The sequence below is a fragment of the Dipteris shenzhenensis genome, chromosome 10 (assembly GCF_047967505.1).
Source record: "Dipteris shenzhenensis isolate YYH24624 ecotype China chromosome 10, Dip_SZ_1.0, whole genome shotgun sequence".
Taxonomy (NCBI): Eukaryota; Viridiplantae; Streptophyta; class Polypodiopsida; order Gleicheniales; family Dipteridaceae; genus Dipteris; species Dipteris shenzhenensis.
Window position 1 is genome coordinate 41,650,749 of NC_141605.1, and position 17,794 is coordinate 41,668,542.

A 17,794-nucleotide genomic window follows, 5' to 3' on the forward strand; every position below is an offset into this window, starting at 1 on the left:
GAAGGCCAAGGATGGGCCTACTGAATACAAACTCAACGATTATGCCTGATAATCGAGAATCCATTGTCTGAAAGAAGATAACCTGCCTCTAATGGACTCTAAAAATGTCAGTTTTTAAACCATGCCTCAACCATGGCCCCTAAGATTCCTATCGTTGATTATTTTTTAAACAATATAAACTTTGTCCATAAAGGGGAGAGGATAACCTAGGTAGTTTCACCTATTGGTTAGTGTAAATGGACTGATATAAGCATGGATTTTAGCTCTTGGGTTTGCACACAAGTCACTAACATGAACTGATCAAATGATCCCACCCTTTGCACCTGATTAGCAGGTATCACTACCACCAACAAGCCAACAATCCTCTTGATGGATCCAAAAAGTCTACTAGCAACGCATCTTGCCATGTGCTACTAGAAGGTTAGAGTATATATGCCAAAGCATAATAACAGCCTATATATAGCCTCCCAACCCCTCCCTAGTCGGGTAGGTCAGGCTGTCCGACTAGCCTGCAAGGTGGCTGACCCAATAGGCCTATATGGTTGACTCATGGCTGATTCCCTCCAGCCAACAAAAGGACTGCATACATCCCTGTATAGAGGAAGCCCTATGAGCCTAGACAGTTGACCTGGCAGTTAGTGGGCCGACCCCTTTTAACCTCTATAAAGGCTGCTGCACAGCTCCTATATGAAGGCTGTAGGCCCTGCCCCATGGCTACACTGCCCCTCATCCAAGAGATAACCCACACACACTTGAAGAAGAGAGAGAGAGAGAGAGAGAGAGAGAGAGAGAGAGTGAGATTTTTGACCTACCATCCAAGCCGGGAAGTAAGGAAAGGTGGGGGAGAGAATAGCTAAAACCTTTCGCGGTTGGGGGGGTTCAAATTGAAATTGAGGGTGGATTTCAAGAAAAGAAAACAATGGAGGTAAAAAGGGAAAACTAAAAAAAAGAAAATTGCATGCCCCTCTCCCCCCTTTTCTTCTTCTTCCTCTGCTTCTTCATCGGCTTTATCATCCTTGTCTTCTCCTTTGGCTTCATTTTTGTGAGCTTTTTGGGCTTCGAAGCTTTGAAAATAGCACCTCCTCAAGGACTTCATCTCTCCATTGCATCACCATCTCCATATCCACCTCCCTGGAGCTCCCTCAGGAGCACTCCATCCTGCACCAGAGCAGCTGCACCATCACTCCTTCAGTAGTACCAGGAGCATCATCATCATCATCATTGACATCTTCCTCCCTCGGTTTGTGCTCTCTCTCTCCCCCTTGGAGATCTCCTTCCCTTCCCCCTTTCCGCTCTTGCTCCAATTCCTGGCTGCCCTCTCTCATCGTATTTCCTTCCCTCAATTCAATGCGATGACTCTTTCTGCATCAGCACATTGCTTGCCAAGCGATGCCATTTTCTAAGCAACTCTAAATCTCCCTAGTGCCTCACATTGGCCATCCCTATGTAGTGATCAGCAAGGTTGCTAGTTTTCAGGACTCGTTACGCAAAATCTTGATGATCATTGCAGCAGCTTGCTCAGGGTCGCTTGTTTGAATGGAAGCAAAATCTAGTTACTTACGATCTAGAGAGTTGCCCAGTTCTACCTTTAATAGTTCTTCTACACGAGCCGTATGAATTGTGTAGGGCTGTCAACCGCAGAGGATTAAAGGATGCGATGTGGCTGTAGTCTTTGGTGGCCTGAGACAGGTTGTTTCAGGATCCCATGCAAAACGGGGCCATGGTGCATCTTCTCGGTTATAACTGACAAATATGGTTAGATACTGAAGAGTCTCCTAGAGAGATACTGAAGACACCAAGCCTAGTGGGGGAAAATGGATGGCTCATTCGTTTCTTTGATTCGGCCTTCTTTTGTGAATGGATCACAGTTAGATACTTGTTTAAGCATGACGACCAAGGTGTTAGAGATTATCTCTGCAACATGATGTACACACTGCCATTGTTTGGGATTGAGGACCATCTTGTCGAACTTTGCTTCATGCTTGTGCATAGGTCTAGCCATTCATTGGAGAAGTTCATGATGGATGGGTGTCCTAAGTCCCTTAAAATTGCCCTTAAAGTACACTGATATTTATTAGCCGAAACTGAGGAGGCTGCCGATTCAAAGGAAGTTGAAAGGCTATGGAGGTTGTTTCATGATAAAAGTGATGACAAGGAAAATGCTGATGACAACTGAGAGAGACCTGGGGAAGAGGAGAAAGGTACAATGAGTCTTGATGAAGAGGCTGTTTCATCCCTCCCAGCCGCCTGCCCCTTCTCTCTCACCCTCGAAGCAGCCAGCTTAACCGAGGTGAGTCTCCTCTTTAATGGCGTTGCTTGCTTATAAATTTATTATGCATTCTGTAATCTCAAATGCTCCTTTGTGTTCCTTGCTACTGTTTGTTCCATTTGGAACGACCTGAGTGGGCACTTAACTGTTACAGTCTTTTATGGAGATTAAGCGTTGCCTCATTTCTATGCAAGTTGTAGCATGATTCCTAAGAATCCATATTTGAGGCAGACATTTTTTTGCAATATATTTTGTACCATCTTGGCTTTAAATTGTACATATTTGCTCATCTGTAAGTCCAAGCCTTTATCGTCTATCCTCTATGTTCCTTCCTTCAGGAAGGAACATTTTAAAGGATCACTAATCTTGTGTCTTCAATGATTACAGTTCAATCAGAAATCTTGACTTTTTCGTCTCAAAAGTGAAAGCAAAAAGAAGAAAATGGGGGTGGGCAGCAATTGTTTGGGTCACCTGTGAGTGTGTTCCGAACCCTCTCTACCATAGCTATAATTCTAGACTTTGGCTTTTGAATGCGATGGATGCTAGGGAGTCACTTATTGAATTGTATGCGTTCGACATGTACTCAAGATCTACCTCTATATCTTTGCTTTGTCCTTTTGCAAAACCTTGCTTATTGATTGATCACTTCCATGGTTGAGTTGCCCCTGGAGAGAGTGTGTGGTGCTCTTTACTTAGTACTATTTGATCCAATGAGAAAGCTTGTGTTGTAGTTCTAGCAGATCCAAAGTCCTCATGCATGTGGTTGACATTAAGGTGAATGCTGATCCTTTGAAGCCCTTATTAATGTTGTGCTTGTGAGCAAATCTTGATAGCTTCAAAAGACTAGTTGGCTCTTGACTTTGAGGTTGAGTGGAATTGTCACAAAGTTAGTGTCCATGGAGGGTCGAGTGGAATGATTTAAGAGGAATTTCCACCTAGTAAGTGTCCATGGATTGGGACATCCACATGGGCAGCACTATAGGGTACCATATGGGCTACTACACAGTCCAAGATTTAGGGCTGACAAAGGCACTGGAATAGGGCTTGCTGTATGGCTGCATGCAACCTTGTATGGGCCTTTGGACAAGGGCCAATTGGTTGGGGCAGGACAGGGATAGACATAGCCACTAAGGGATGCCGAATGGAAGTGCAGAAGGTCTACAAGCAGGATGGCAGAGGCAGCGCACAGGTGGTTGGTAGCAGCAAGTATTGCAGACCTGGTCAGGTACAACAGGGGTGCCAAGTTGTCTGGTGGCTGCAGCAGCAGGGCTCAAGCAGGACCAGTAGCAAGTAACCTGTAGACAAGAGACTTGTGGAAATCAACAGAATCAGCATAGACTAGGTCAGCCCAATCTGTAGACTGGTCAACTAGTGGTGAGTGAATTTCACTCAAGAATAGAAGTAGGAGTTGTATTTGTGCTCACCATAGAGCATCCAAGGCACCGGATTGCTGCATGTTGTGGGATCTCTGGTGGAGCTTTCTGTAAGGATTGTTTGGCTTAGATTTTGTGCAATATACTCTAAGATATTTTTGGAATGTTGTCTTGAATTTGGTACTTGTGAGCATTGTTGTCTATCTCCTGAATTTGGTGCTTGTGAGTTTGCTCTTGTGGACACAGTATGAGGCTTTTTGTCTCTTAAGGCTATTCTGCTGCATACACCTTATCCATTTCTATCAATGCTAATGCACAAGGATACAAAGCAGTCCCAGCAATGTAACATTTGTGTGATGGCACCTCAATCAAGAGGCCATGCTTCCTTGTCATTAACATTTGTACAAGCATCGATATTAGTAAGAGTTTGCTGTCCAAGCACGTGGTCCTTATCATCAAAGGCATGGATGTCCATCTCAATGGGATCAAACACTACATGCTGTCTACTTTTTTGTGCTACTAGCTGACTAAAAGTTTGATGCATTTGCCCCATGTTGAGGCATATTTATGGCAACCAACCACATGTGTCCATGTAGCATCTAGAGAATTGTCCCACATGATACTTATCTACCCATGCCTATGCAAGGTGTTCAAGCCTCTTTGTCATCCTTATATGTGGGCTCATAGGTGGGGCATTGACCCTGCCATTCCAACAAATTCATATTGAGATCTTGAGTATCAAAGATTAGGGGCTCCCACTATGAGCTCTAGGTTAGCCTATAAGAAGCTAGCTCATTTATCCTAACATGGTATTAGAGCTACATCCAGGGAATGCTTAGATTCTAACATTGTTGGGTACATACATATGAGACGTAAATTCTAACATCTTATATTAATTGGAATATGGTTTTTTGTTTCATATGTATGTATCTAGGGGATGTATCAAATATAGACACCTCCTGGAAGCAACACTGGTAGCTTACAGTAACTCCTACGACACACACAGCGAGCGAGCAGCGGCTCATTAGCAAGGTGAGGCATGTCCCAAAGCATCAGTTTGAATAATGAAATATTTATTGAAATTTGGGTACCGTCTGGTATTCTAGTGATGGAGAAGATGATGGAGGAGCCTGTGGTACTTTGTTGAAATTCATATCTTAATCCAGTTCACAGATGCTCATGTTGCCTTAGCCTCTGATCTCCTTTGTTCTTGCTACCATCAATGTGGTGGTGTTACAAAGGCTTTGCTTACGTCTATGGGCATCGTTTGTGCTTTTCATGGGTGGACAATTTGTAGAGAAACCAATACATTGCACATTGTCTTGTCTCAATTTTTTCTGCATGTTTGTAAAGCGACTCGTCAGTGCTCATTGATCGAGCTTTGCTGTTGTTCTTCCCGTCGAGCTGCTATCCTTGATATGGTCGGCAGTGTCGCACTCTTCCTGTCCTATAGCAGGGCTACATAGATGAAGCTCCTTACGCCATCTAGATCGGTTGCTTAGTTTTTTCGTCCAAGATCCCTCATTAAGCAAAGAGCCTACTATCAATCTCATAAAGTGAAGTTGCAAGCTTTTTGGCTAAGTTCGCGTAAAATTTGTTGAGCACCCTCGAGGTGGTTGTTGATCCTCAAGGTTTGCAGATTGTCTAAGGCAAGATTTGTGGTGGGCATGATACTTGGGTCGAGCTATATCCAAAGGTTCGTTGCTTTCCCAATGTTTGCAATCAAGTCAGGTGTTTCTCAGCCTTGGTCTAGTGCATGAGTATTGGTGGTGAGTGAGTTCAACAACTCATTGGTTTTTTTGCATGGTGTTCTTTGTGCAAGACCAAGTGGTCTCTCTTTAGAGAGGTTGCATGGGGTCTCTTTGACTTCACAAGGCACTTGAAGGTTGTGAAGATCAGAGTGGGCTTTTGCTTCTCATGTGGCTTTGATTGATTGCTGGGGCTTTGCATTTCGATTCATGGGCAAAGTTTGACTTGGCCTTGTTTAACTGTGTTGTTTGTCTGTTTAGTATGTGTATGTGTGTGTGTGTGTGTGTGCGTGTATGTGTTGAAGAACTGAAAGGAAAGCATGAAGCTGAACACGAAATGAGAATGCTTGCTTGCTTATGGAATGAAGAAAGGTGAGGTCCATATGTAGGCACCTCTTACATGAGCCACCAAGCTCCACAATCATCTCCTCAATCAGCTCCTAGACTCTCTCAATCATCCTGGCACCTAACTGTGCCTCTAGCACACACACATAGAAACCAAGGTGTGTCTGAGGCATACACCTTGAGATATCCCATCATACCCCCCCTCAAGGGAATGCCTCAGGCTATGTCAAGGATACATCTAGTCTCATAGTTTCTCATGCCATCTCATGGTTGTCAAGGATAAATCTATGGCTAGGATCACATGCTAGCAAGGGGTTCCCAAGGGTGTGAAGTAAACAAAAGGGATACATAAGACCTTCCAATGGTTATCTCCCTTGCATGTACATGCAAGGGAGATAATCTGCAAGAGGTACCATGGAGCAAAACACATACACATGGCCTACATCATATGGTGACCAGAGGTGTTTACAAAAACACACAAAAGTTTATTTCATTCATTTTGGAGGACTATCTAGGCTGAGTACCTTGACTTAACATAAAAAGAGAGATCTGGATCATATATGGAGATGGTTCAAAAAGCATAATCTTCATAGGATGCCTTATCTTGTGGAGGCACATCAACTGAAAGTAGATTGGCAGTTTTTGGCTTTGTAGTTGCTTCCTTTTTGGCCTTACAATACTTTTCATGGTGATTGTTTTTGCTACAATGTTTGCAAGGATTGATCTTGAAGCAATCTTTTGAGAGGTGATTAGTCTTCCCACAATGTTTGCAAGGTGAAAACTTGCCCTTTTGAGTTTTTATGGCATAGGCTATGTCATTGCCTCTCCGGAGTTCCATGTGCCTTTCTTCTTCTTGAAGAGCAGTAATAAGACCTTCAAGAGTAGGATGATTTTTCAAAGTGGTAACAACATGATCATAATCTTCAGGCATACTTTTGAGCAACACTGCCATTGCATCATCTGTAGTGATTGGATAGTTGATAGAAGCAAGTTGAGTCATGAGACTCCGCATGTGATTGACATGGGCAACCAAAGGAGTGCCACTAGCCATCTTCAATTCAAAGAAACCAATCTTAAGTGACAATTTTGAGATGTGAGAGCTAGCACTAAAACTAATATCAAGCTTTTGCCAAGCTTCAGAAGGAGACTCCAAATCAGAAATGTGATGAATATAGTCATCTCCTAAGCCCAGAGCAATAATGCCATAGGCTTTCTCCTCTCTAGCAGGATCTCGTGCCGGGCGTGTAGGAGCTGAGGATTCTCCAGCATTAGAGGCTGTTGAAGAAGAAGTTAAAGCAGGTTTGACAAGCCCCCAGAGGTTTTTCCTCATCAATGCAAACTTAACCTTCATCTGCCATGTGTGAAAGCCTTTACCATTGAACTTATCCATATTCAAGAAGGTAGCCATGAGAGGGTCTAACCCAAAATGGGCAGTGTCTACTCTCTTGCAAGGCTAGAAAGAGTTGAAGAGCTTCAAAGTACAAGCATTTAGAGTAGCAAAGACTTGTAACCGAATTCCATACTACAAATCATAATGGAAATGATGCTTCAACTTGCATGCTTCATAGAGGTGGCTAAATGAAAGTATTCCAAGCAAATCCAGGTATAGCAACTTAAAGGAAAGTTGTAGCCATAGTATTCAACACTTTAAAACATCAGAAATGCTAAAGTAGCATCTAATGTAGCATCAAACTCATAACATTGTCAAAACTGTCCAAAACAGAGGCCTGAACTTGGAGGGCTTGTATCTCACTTTTCAAAGCAAAGAAAAGAGGGCTTCTAGGTAGAAACAAAGCTGATATACCAGAGAAGAGCCACTGAGGAGGAGAGGCGGAATGCCGCGTCACGTCGCCATAGCCAGTAGCTTGAAAGTCGATTGGTTTTTTTGCTGTTTCTCCCTCCCTGGTGGACCATTTCCCTTCAAATCTAGAGAGGAGCTAGCTCATACTGTTGTGCAAGCTTGGCTTAGAGGAATTTTGGAATGGCTGCTTCAGCAAGTCGCATTGCAAGAAATGGCATCAAGATGAAGACAAATGTCCCTCCCTGGTGGACCATTTTCCTTCAAATCTAGAGAGGAGCTAGCTCATACTGTTGTGCAAGCTTGGCTTAGAGGAATTTTGGAATGGCTGCTTCAGCAAGTCGCATTGCAAGAAATGGCATCAAGATGAAGACAAATGTTGCGCGATTTCGTGGGCACCATTCTCTAATTCCTCTGACGTGGAAGTTTGTCCATATGAAGGGTCTCTCCAGCCAGAAGGACTCTGGGAATGGTTGCTTGTAGGTGGAGAACTCAGCCCTCCAAGTGGTTGGGCAGAAAGGGGAAAAATGGAGAGAAAGGAGTGTGAAGATAGTGGGAGAGAAGGAAGGAGTCTCACTTGCAGCTTTCTCACATACACAATGGGGGAATACACACAAAGGTGAAGGCTAAAAACAATTTTCCTCTTCTTAGTTGTGAAAGCCAAAAGAACTCTAGTACAAAGAAATAGAAGAACCCTATATGTGGGTCTCAAACCAAACTCAGCTAACTAAGGTGGCATACTAACTGAGCCACGAACTAGAGTACATAAGGATAGTTGTCATCCAGCTATTATTCATGGGTGGTGTACCAACCGCATCTGCAGCTAACAAGTCGGTGACATAAATGCATAACGGTCACCCTGGCATATCACGAGTGGAGCTCAATATCTCAACACTCCCTCTCGAGCTCAATCCCAATTCCTGCACACCAAGCAGGTCTCTGAACTTGCGCAGCTTCTTTGCGCCCAATGTCTTCGTGAATATGTCAGCTACCTGATCCTCTGTGCTGACATAAACTAGATCAATAAGACCTAGTAAAACCTTCTCCCACACATAGAATGCACCTCAATGTGCTTTGTTCTAGCATGATAGACTGGGTTATTGCCAAGTGTATACTGCTCATGTTGTCACAATAAATGACAACTGTCCATCTGTAGACTGATGCATATCATAAAGTAGCTTATGCAACCAAGCTACCTCACATGCAGCCATTGCTGCACCCTTGTACTCAGCCTCTGTGCTGGACAAGGCAATTGTAGGCTGTTTCTTGCTGCTCTAAGTGACTGCAGCACTCTCAAAAGAAAACACATATCCACTGGTAGATCGTCTATCATAAATACTACCAGCCCAATCAGCATCAGTGTATCCATGCAAGTGTATCTGAACCCCTGCCTCATAAAATAGTCCATACTACAATGTGGACTTCACATACCTGAGTATGCGTCTAGCCGCATCCAAATGCGGTTTCCTTGAAGCTTGCATAAACTGACTTACCAATCCAACAGCAGAGCTCAAATCTGGCCTGGTAATAGTCATATAAATCAAACTTCCTACTATGCGTCTGTACATAGTAGGGTCTTCTAAAAGCTCACCTACATCTGTGCTTAGCTTCACATTCTGCTCCAAAGGAACTGAAATAGGCTTATAGCCTGTCGTCCCATATTTGGATAGCATGTCTAATTCATACTGCCTCTGCAAGAGCTGTATCTCACTTGGTGATCTAATCACCTCAATGCCCAAGAAATAACACAGCTCTCCCAAATCCTTCATCTCAAACTTCTGCTTCAATAGCATTTTCACACGAAGGATATCTTCATCACTATCACTTGTGATGATCAAATCATCAATATAAATGACAAGCAGCATAATACCTTTCTCTGTTTTTGTCACATAAAGTGAGAAATCTACCTTGGAAATCTGAAAGCCAATAGTGACAAGATACTGTTCTATCTTGTCAGACCATGCTCTAGGTGCTTGCTTCAAGTCATACAAGGCTTTCTTCAACCTACAAACAAACTCAGGATGAACAGCGTGAACATAACCTGGTGGCTGCTCCATAAAGAGCTCTTCTTGCAAATCACCATGCAAGAAGGTATTCTTTACATCCATTTGATATAAAGACCATCCCTTTGATGCAACGATAGCAATGACTGCTCTTACGGTTGCCATCCTTGCAATCGGACTGAATATTTCTTCATAATCGATGCCATATGTCTGTGCATACCCCTTGACAACTAATCTTGCCTTGTATCTGTTCACAGAACCATCTGCATTGTGCTTCACCTTATAAATCCACTTACAGTCAATTGCATTCTTGTCTTTAGATAAAGGCACCAATTCCCATATAGCATTTGCTTCCAAGGCATCCATTTCTTTATCCATGGCTTTCTCACATTTTTCTTTTCCCATGGCTTGCTCAAAAGAAGTGGGTTCTGGTTCCTGTATCACTTTGACCATATAGGCATAGTGAATGGTTGTAAATCCATCATATTTCAGCCTATCCACAGGATACTTAGCTCTGGTAGACGTGTGCAAAATAGGCTCACTTCAAGGTGCTCTCAAAACATCCATGGTCTTCCTTACTCGAGGTGTAAGAACAGAAGGAATACCTAACTCATTATCAATGCTCTGTTCTGGGCCACTGGATTCACCATTTACATAAGAGTGACCTGCATTTACATCAAACATGGACTGATCTACCTTCTCTTTTCCTTATCGTGATACCTGCATACCACTATCTGCATTGCTTTGAGGAGATTCTCTTGATCTCAATCTGCCTGTCCATGGCGAAGTATGTGAACCACTGCTAGAGGACACTGCAGGTCCACTAATATTTTGTGACTGCTGCTGTGAATTATGTGCAACATTACCATTTTGTGCATCTACATCATCAATCACATTTATTGGTTTACACCAGTTGCTCATCTCATCAAAAACATCTCTGCTCACTGTAAACTTACGAGTATAAGGGTTATAGCATCTATATCCTTTCTGCTGCAGAGAATAACCAATAAAGATGCACTTCTCAGCTTTTGGATCCGCCGGCTTGGATCTCAACTCATCTGGCACATGAACATAGGCAATGCAACAAAAAATTTTCAAATGAGAAATATCTGGTTTCCTACCAGTATACATCTCCTTTAGTGTCATGTCATGTATTGCTGCAGTGGGAGTCTTGTTCATTATGTAAATTGTTGTAGCAACTGCTTCAGCTCAATAATAATCTGGTAGGTCTTTTTCATTTAACATGGTCCGATACCTCTTCAATATGCATGTTTTTTCTTTCTGCAAGTTTATTTTGATGTGGGGTATGATTGCATGAATATTGTTGCTTTATGCCATGCTCCTGCAGGAACCTTGCAAACTCATTTGAGAGGTACTCTCCCTCTCTATCTGACCTTAGGCATTTTATTTGCAGGCCTGTTTCTTTTATAACCATAGCTTTAAAAGCTTTGAAATGCCCAAATACTTCACTTTTCTTTTTCATAAAATACACCTAAACTTTTCTGCTGTAGTCATCAATAAAAGTGACAAAATAATGACAGCCTTCAATAGATGCAGCTTTAGTAGTCCACACATCAGAGTGGATTAATTCCAATGGCTTCTTACTCTCTTGAACATGTCTAGGAAATGGTTTTCTTGCTTGTTTTTCAAATTGACAGGCTTCACATACTTTATGCATTTCTGCAACCTTGAATTTAGGTAATCTTGCAATAATATTTTGGGCCTGCATTGATTTAAGTCGTTGTACATTGACATGACCAATGCGTTTATGTCAGATATCAATATCTGCAACTACACCGGTCTCATGTGCAAACATTGTTGCACTTAATTCAAGCATGTTCGCATTCAACGTAAACATCATGTCCTTTTTTCCTTTTGCTATTAAGCGACCATTATTTTTCATATCCTCAACAAAGCATCCATGAGGATTAAATCTGACCTGCAAGCTTTGCTCAACCATTTGACCAACAAAAATCAGGTTCTTGGTGATATTCGGGACATGAAATACATCAGACAGGTATTTCTTTTTTCCATCTTGCATAGACAAAGGAATTTTACCAATCTGCACAATAGGATGTGCAGGATCATCACCAGTTTTCATCAGTCTTTATAAATCTTGGTTTTTTCATTTTCCTTGCATCCTGCATCCATTCTGCATGACCTATCATGTGGTTTGATACACCTGAGTCAACATACCACCCATCATTGCTTTCTTCTACACTTGTCACAGAATTGGTCATGTGTTGCATCATAAATAAATGCTCATTTCTGTCATCACCCTGTCTACTCGAGGATGCATAATTGCCTTGTTGCAATTTTTCATTCATAATGTCATTCTGCTTTTTGTAGTAGTCTTTAGCCATATGATCCATTTTACCACAATAGTAGCATTCAACATTGCTGTTTGCATTTTGGCCTCTCTGCCATCCACCACGATCTCTTTGGCTCCCCCTGTCTCTAGAGTTACCATGTCCTCCTCTATAGGACTGATTTTCTTGAGTTTGCTGTATATTCTGATTACTACCACGGCCTCCAGATCGGCCTCATCTACCTCTGCCTCTACCTTTTCTAACATTTGAGTAGAAGATAGTTTCTTTTGAAGTTCCTCCTAAAGAAGATGCACCACAATTTCTCTGCTCTTCAGAAATTAGAAGAGCAAACAACTCCTCAAAGTCAGAAAATTTTTCACAGACGGCAATGGATGTCCGGAACTGTGCATAATCCTTTCCTAGACCATTCAAGGTCACAGAAACTAAATCATCTTCCACTGGCGATCCAATGGAAGCAAGTGTATCTGCAATTTTCTTTACCTTCATGTGGTAGTCATTGATGCTCATATTTTCTCTCTGCACATTGTGCTGAGCTGCATTTTTCTGGCTTGCATATTTGTGCTGTACATTTTTGTCAAAGTATCCCATGTCTCCTTTGGCGTACTTGCATCCTGAATATGCACAATCATAGAATCTGAAATACTGATAGACAGCCAGTACATAACTTTTCTGGCTCTCTCATGCCATCCTTTAAATGCTTGCATTTCTTGTTGATTGGGAACATTAGGAAGAACTGGTTCTTCATTTCCTGTAATGAACTCCCAATAGTCTTTTTTCATAAGGAAATTCGTCATTCTAAACTTCCATGCTTGGAAGTTATTCTTGTCAAGCTTTTTAGTGACAATCTGTGAAAGAGAATCAGACGTCATTATAGAACACTGCAAAATATTCTGTCACTACAAAAAGCACAGCTTCTGCCTCACAAGGGCAAATCTGTAAAATTGATGAAAGTGATATTTAACCACACAGTCACTTCCTAGTGACGATTTTGCATGAACAGGCAGTAAGGATGATTCTGTAACTTCTGATATCTCTACGCACATGCATATGATGCAGTTTCTGCGGTAACTTTTCACCGACTTGTGGAGTAGTGGTCGCACAGCAATAATAGGGTCTTTTTCTCAGGCTTGCAGAGAACTTTTTCCTCCAAAACGGGTCCCGAAATGGCCTCGAATTAAAAAAATAATGTCATCAAGGGCTTTGTCCTTGCCCGCAGCGTATATTGTCCTCTTGCCACACCACGAAGGGCATCTCAATCTGAGACAATGCACCCTTGCACTTTTCGGTTGTGCTATCTGCAGAGATTTGCTCCCAAACTCGAAAAAGGAAAGCAACATTGGTCCTCTTACCAGGACACTGCGAACTTGGTTTGCTTTCTTGAGCTCCTTACCACGAACCAGGCTCTGATACCATGTAAAGATAGTGGGAGAGAAGGAAGGAGTCTCACTTGCAGCTTTCTCACATACACAATGGGGGAATACACACAAAGGTGGAGGCTGAAAACAGTTTTCCTCTTCTTAGTTGTGAAAGCCAAAAGAACTCTAGTACAAAGAAATAAAAGAACCCTATATGTGGGTCTCAAACCAAACTCAGCTAACTAAGGTGGCATACTAATTGAGCCACGAACTAAGAAATAAAAGAACCCTATATGTGAGTCTCAAACCAAACTCAGCTAACTAAGGTGGCATACTAATTGAGCCACGAACTAGAGTACATAAGGATAGCTGTCATCCAGCTATTATTCATGGACGGTGTACCAACCGCATCTGCAGCTAACAAGTCGGTGACATAAATGCACAACGGTTACCCTGGCATATCACGAGTGGAGCTCGATATCTCAACAAGGAGAAGAAGAAAAAGAAGATGAAGAAGATAACACGGCACAAATGGGCTCAAGGAGGATCATAGTGCTTTGATACCATGTTGAAGAACTAAAAGGAAAGCATGAAGCTGAACACAAAATGAGAATGCTTGCTTGCTTATGGAATGAAGAAAGGTGAGGTCCATATGTAGGCACCTCTTACATGAGTCACTAAGCTCCACAATCATCTCCTCAATCAGCTCCTAGATTCTCTCAATCATCCTATGTGGCATCTATCACCACCTAACAGTGCTTATGGGCACCTAACTGGGCTTCTAGCACACACACATAGAAACCAAGGTGTGCCTGGGGCATACACCTTGAGATATCCCATCAATATGATTTAGCTTAGTGTTATTGATAGGAAAGTAAATTGTTTATGCTTAAAGGAAAAGAAGTTTTAGAAATTGATGCTCATCGGTGCTTAAGCTAACATGTTTATGTTATGATCTTTCTTTCTTAGCCTCAAAGCTTTGGTGAATTTCTTTAAGTCTTCTTGATATGATATGACAGTTATTAGATATTATATGAAAAGAGAGAAGCATAGTGGGAACACAAGCTTACCTTGAAATTCGCAAAGAGTACATTGACATCTTCTTGTCTCCGTAGTTGAGCCTTGTGGACCGAGTCCATCTTGCAGGAAAAGTTTCATTTTTCTTTCAGATTTAGAGGTCTTGGATTGTTCATCGTAGACACTATACATTGAATAGAGGCTTTCTTATATGGACAGCTCTCATGCCATTTTGGTCTTATTAATAAAGTACTTTAGCGAATTGTGTCTGGCAAGCCTTAGGTACCCTTTACATCTTACAGGATCAGATGAAGTTGAAATCTTCTCATATATTTTATATCTCTCATATTGCTTTCAAAAGGACTCCGAAAGTAGCAATGTATCTATCACATAAGGAAATTAAAAATTCCTCTACAAAAACATATAATTACATTATGGGATTTATAAATTTTAAGAAAATATACAGAGGAGGCATAAGGAATTGCTAAAAATAGGTTACATAGGGATTTAAGAATGAAGCCTGGAACGCACGAGATATAGATATATATTACACTAAGTGACTCTCCTGAGCTCTTGAATGGTTCAACACAAGCTCGCTGAATGCAGTAAAAAATTTTTCACCTTAAAAGCCGTTAGTAGGTATTATACTTAATGCTTTGATGGATATATGGTCCATTTGCAAAAGCTCTAAGACACTTGACAATCTTCTTTTCTACCTATCATAAATGATTATATTTATCTAAGATATATGGTTGGCTTGCTCAAATTGGGATGGATTGAATATTTAATATACTAATGGTTGCTACTCACTAGAGTCTAGCTACTCCTTTGGGAGCTTGTCTGTCAGCCAACACTTAGATTGTGATTCATAATTTGTTTTTTTGTTTTTTTTCCCTCTTAGTCTTTTGGCACCGCTAGGAGTTGAACACTGGCTTGTTGGGTGCTATTGTTTGTTGCGGTGAGCTCCTCTCCTTAATGTATGTAGATTTAAATAGCACACATGGTCTAGATTTCTCATATCCTAGGTCCCTCATATTGCCTCCAAAGTGACATCAAAAGTCATAATGTATCTCTCACATAAGGACTCTTTAAATTCCTCTAGTAAAAAATATATTTACATTATGGGATTTAAAAAATTTGTAAAATTTTATAGAGGGGGTATAAGAAAATACAAAACGTAGGCTACATAGGCATTTATAAAAGAAGCCTTGAACACACGTGATATAGATATATTACACTAAGTGACCCCCCTTGAGATCGTAATTGCATGTATTTACAAATTTACTCAAAATTATTTAAGATGATATTGTGTTTACTCAAATTTATTTAAGATGATATTTGTATTTAGCTATTTGAAGGAGATGCTTTATGAATCTATGCACATGTAGGATCATGACAGCATAAGAGTTGCCGAGCCTTCCAACATGAAGGAGATGCTTCATGAATCTACGCATGTAGGATCATGATAACATAGTTGTCGAGTCTTCTCACATGAAGAAGGTACTATCTAGTAATCTATGCTGTGAATACAAAAGTGCATATAAATTAATTTGTGACACAGCTTGAAGCTTTTGTGGTAATCAAATTTTTATCAATAATGCTCAGTTTCATTTCATTACATGTATTATACAGTTGACTATCATTTTGAGAAATGTTTTAGTGCATACGGTGTCTTTAATGTTTAGTATTGAATGCTTGTGGCAATTAACTTTTTGTCAAATATGCTCATTTTTTTTTCATTACATGGATTGTACGATTGATTATTATCTTTGGAAGTGTTCTAGTGTATAAATATCTTCAATGTCTCCATTGCATCATGTCTTCCATTAGCCTTGATTGTGATTTTTGTATTCTATGGTTTTGTAAGATCATGACAACATTAGAGTTGTGGACTCTTTTTACATGGATAAGGTATTGCCATCTAGTTTTATGGTGTGAATAAAAAAGTGGCAATGAAAGTTATAATCTTATATTTGCTTCTAGTTTAATAGGATAAAGCTCATAGTCATTTAATTTCTTAACACGTCCATTTGAGTTTCCATGATGATTTAAAGAATTAGAGTTTCATTATTTTGAGTTGGATGGACATAAATTCTTATAGGATGATGAGACACTTACCGATATGGATCACAAGAGCGACATGGATGGATCTTCTGTGAATGAGGTACTTAGTAACTTATGTCATGTTGAATCCAAGAGTTTTTAAATTTTAATTATGTTTTTGCGTTTTCAAATTTTGAGCGATTTTGAATGTGTATTTTCATTGCATGTTTTCATCTTTCCAAGGTTGTGTTAAAAGAGATTCTTACATTCATTGATTTATACCTTTTGTAATTCATTTGTAGGATGATTATTACAAGAGTGTAGAAAATGGGACACAATTCTCAATTTGTGGGTCATTTTTTCAACTTCTTCAAGGTGTGGATAAAAATGACATGGTCCCACAAGATTCATCATGTATGCAAGCAAGCGTGTTACAATGTTTGCCTTTCTAAGTTAGTCATCTTATTAATTGATGTAATTATTTCTTAGTGTACTTTGTGTTGTTATTTTCTTTCTAGAATAAGAAATCAAAGCAACAAAAATCTAGTAGTTAAAAGAGTCAACAACCTATCAAGGTATGCAATGATGTTTGCATATCAAGTATAGAATAAAGTGTACATCTCGTAGAATTTAACACTTAGAAAAAGTTTTCTTAACAAAGATATTTGTAAAGATGATTTCATTTTATTATGGTTATGAATTTGATTAAATGTTTGGATTGTGAATGGAGAAGATCCAATGTTGAAAAGTAAAGATTTTGCATAGCCTATTAAGGTGAGATAAAGCATTACTCATGGAGTTTTTAAAAGTTTCATTATATTACTTAATATTTTTTAATTGACGTTATTCTTCTTCTCATTACAAGTTATAAATTAAGATATTTAGACTTCCATTAAATTTTGATTTACTTTACTTTGTCATTTGTTGCAGGGAATGGAGTGTAGTTAATCAAGAAACAATAGTCATGAAATTCATTAGAGCTAGAACTATAGATGAGATGTATAGTCAATTAAAACTTGTTTGGAATTGCGTAAAGAGTAAGACAAAAGATTCAAATGTCATTGGAATTGACAAGGATTATCATTCCATGAGAGAGGACATAGTAGAATGGCTTTTGCAGAAAGGCAAAATAGCCATTTAAAATCATGGAGCACCAATTTTGCATCTTGATGATGCAGAATTGGTATAATTATAATATTTTTAACAATTAATTTTTCATTGACAATAAGTTTTGATTAAGCTCATACAAGTTATATATTTTGTAGATTAAACTTTGCCCAAATAATATTTTTTCAAGACTGAAATAAAAAAACTACTTTAAAAAAAATAAGAAGTTACTATAAATGAAAAAACTACTTTGCTTTACTTTTCTTTCCCAAGTTCTCTCTATATAGTAAAGTTGATAAACAGTTATTCTTTAATTGATAATGATTTTCAAGTAAACTTATATAACTTATATGTTTTCAAGTAAACTTATATAATCTATATATTTTATAGATTGAGCTTTGTTGAA

The 17,794-nt window shown here is 39.9% G+C and overlaps 1 long non-coding RNA gene across 3 annotated transcripts; it reads left to right on the plus strand.

Annotated features, from left to right (window-relative positions):
• The first annotated feature begins 1,029 nt into the window (after positions 1-1,029).
• Positions 1,030-17,422, plus strand: LOC147897840 (uncharacterized). Of its 3 annotated transcripts, XR_015541698.1 has the most exons (4): positions 1,030-1,755; positions 1,993-2,290; positions 16,340-16,402; positions 16,657-16,826. It is a non-coding gene; the product is annotated as an uncharacterized LOC147897840 (long non-coding RNA). The 3 variants fall into 3 exon arrangements; XR_015541700.1 differs by lacking the exon at positions 16,657-16,826 and adding an exon at positions 17,212-17,422 and having other exon boundaries at positions 1,030-2,290; XR_015541699.1 differs by lacking the exons at positions 1,030-1,755; positions 1,993-2,290 and adding an exon at positions 16,140-16,149.
• Positions 17,423-17,794: the final 372 nt, after the last annotated feature.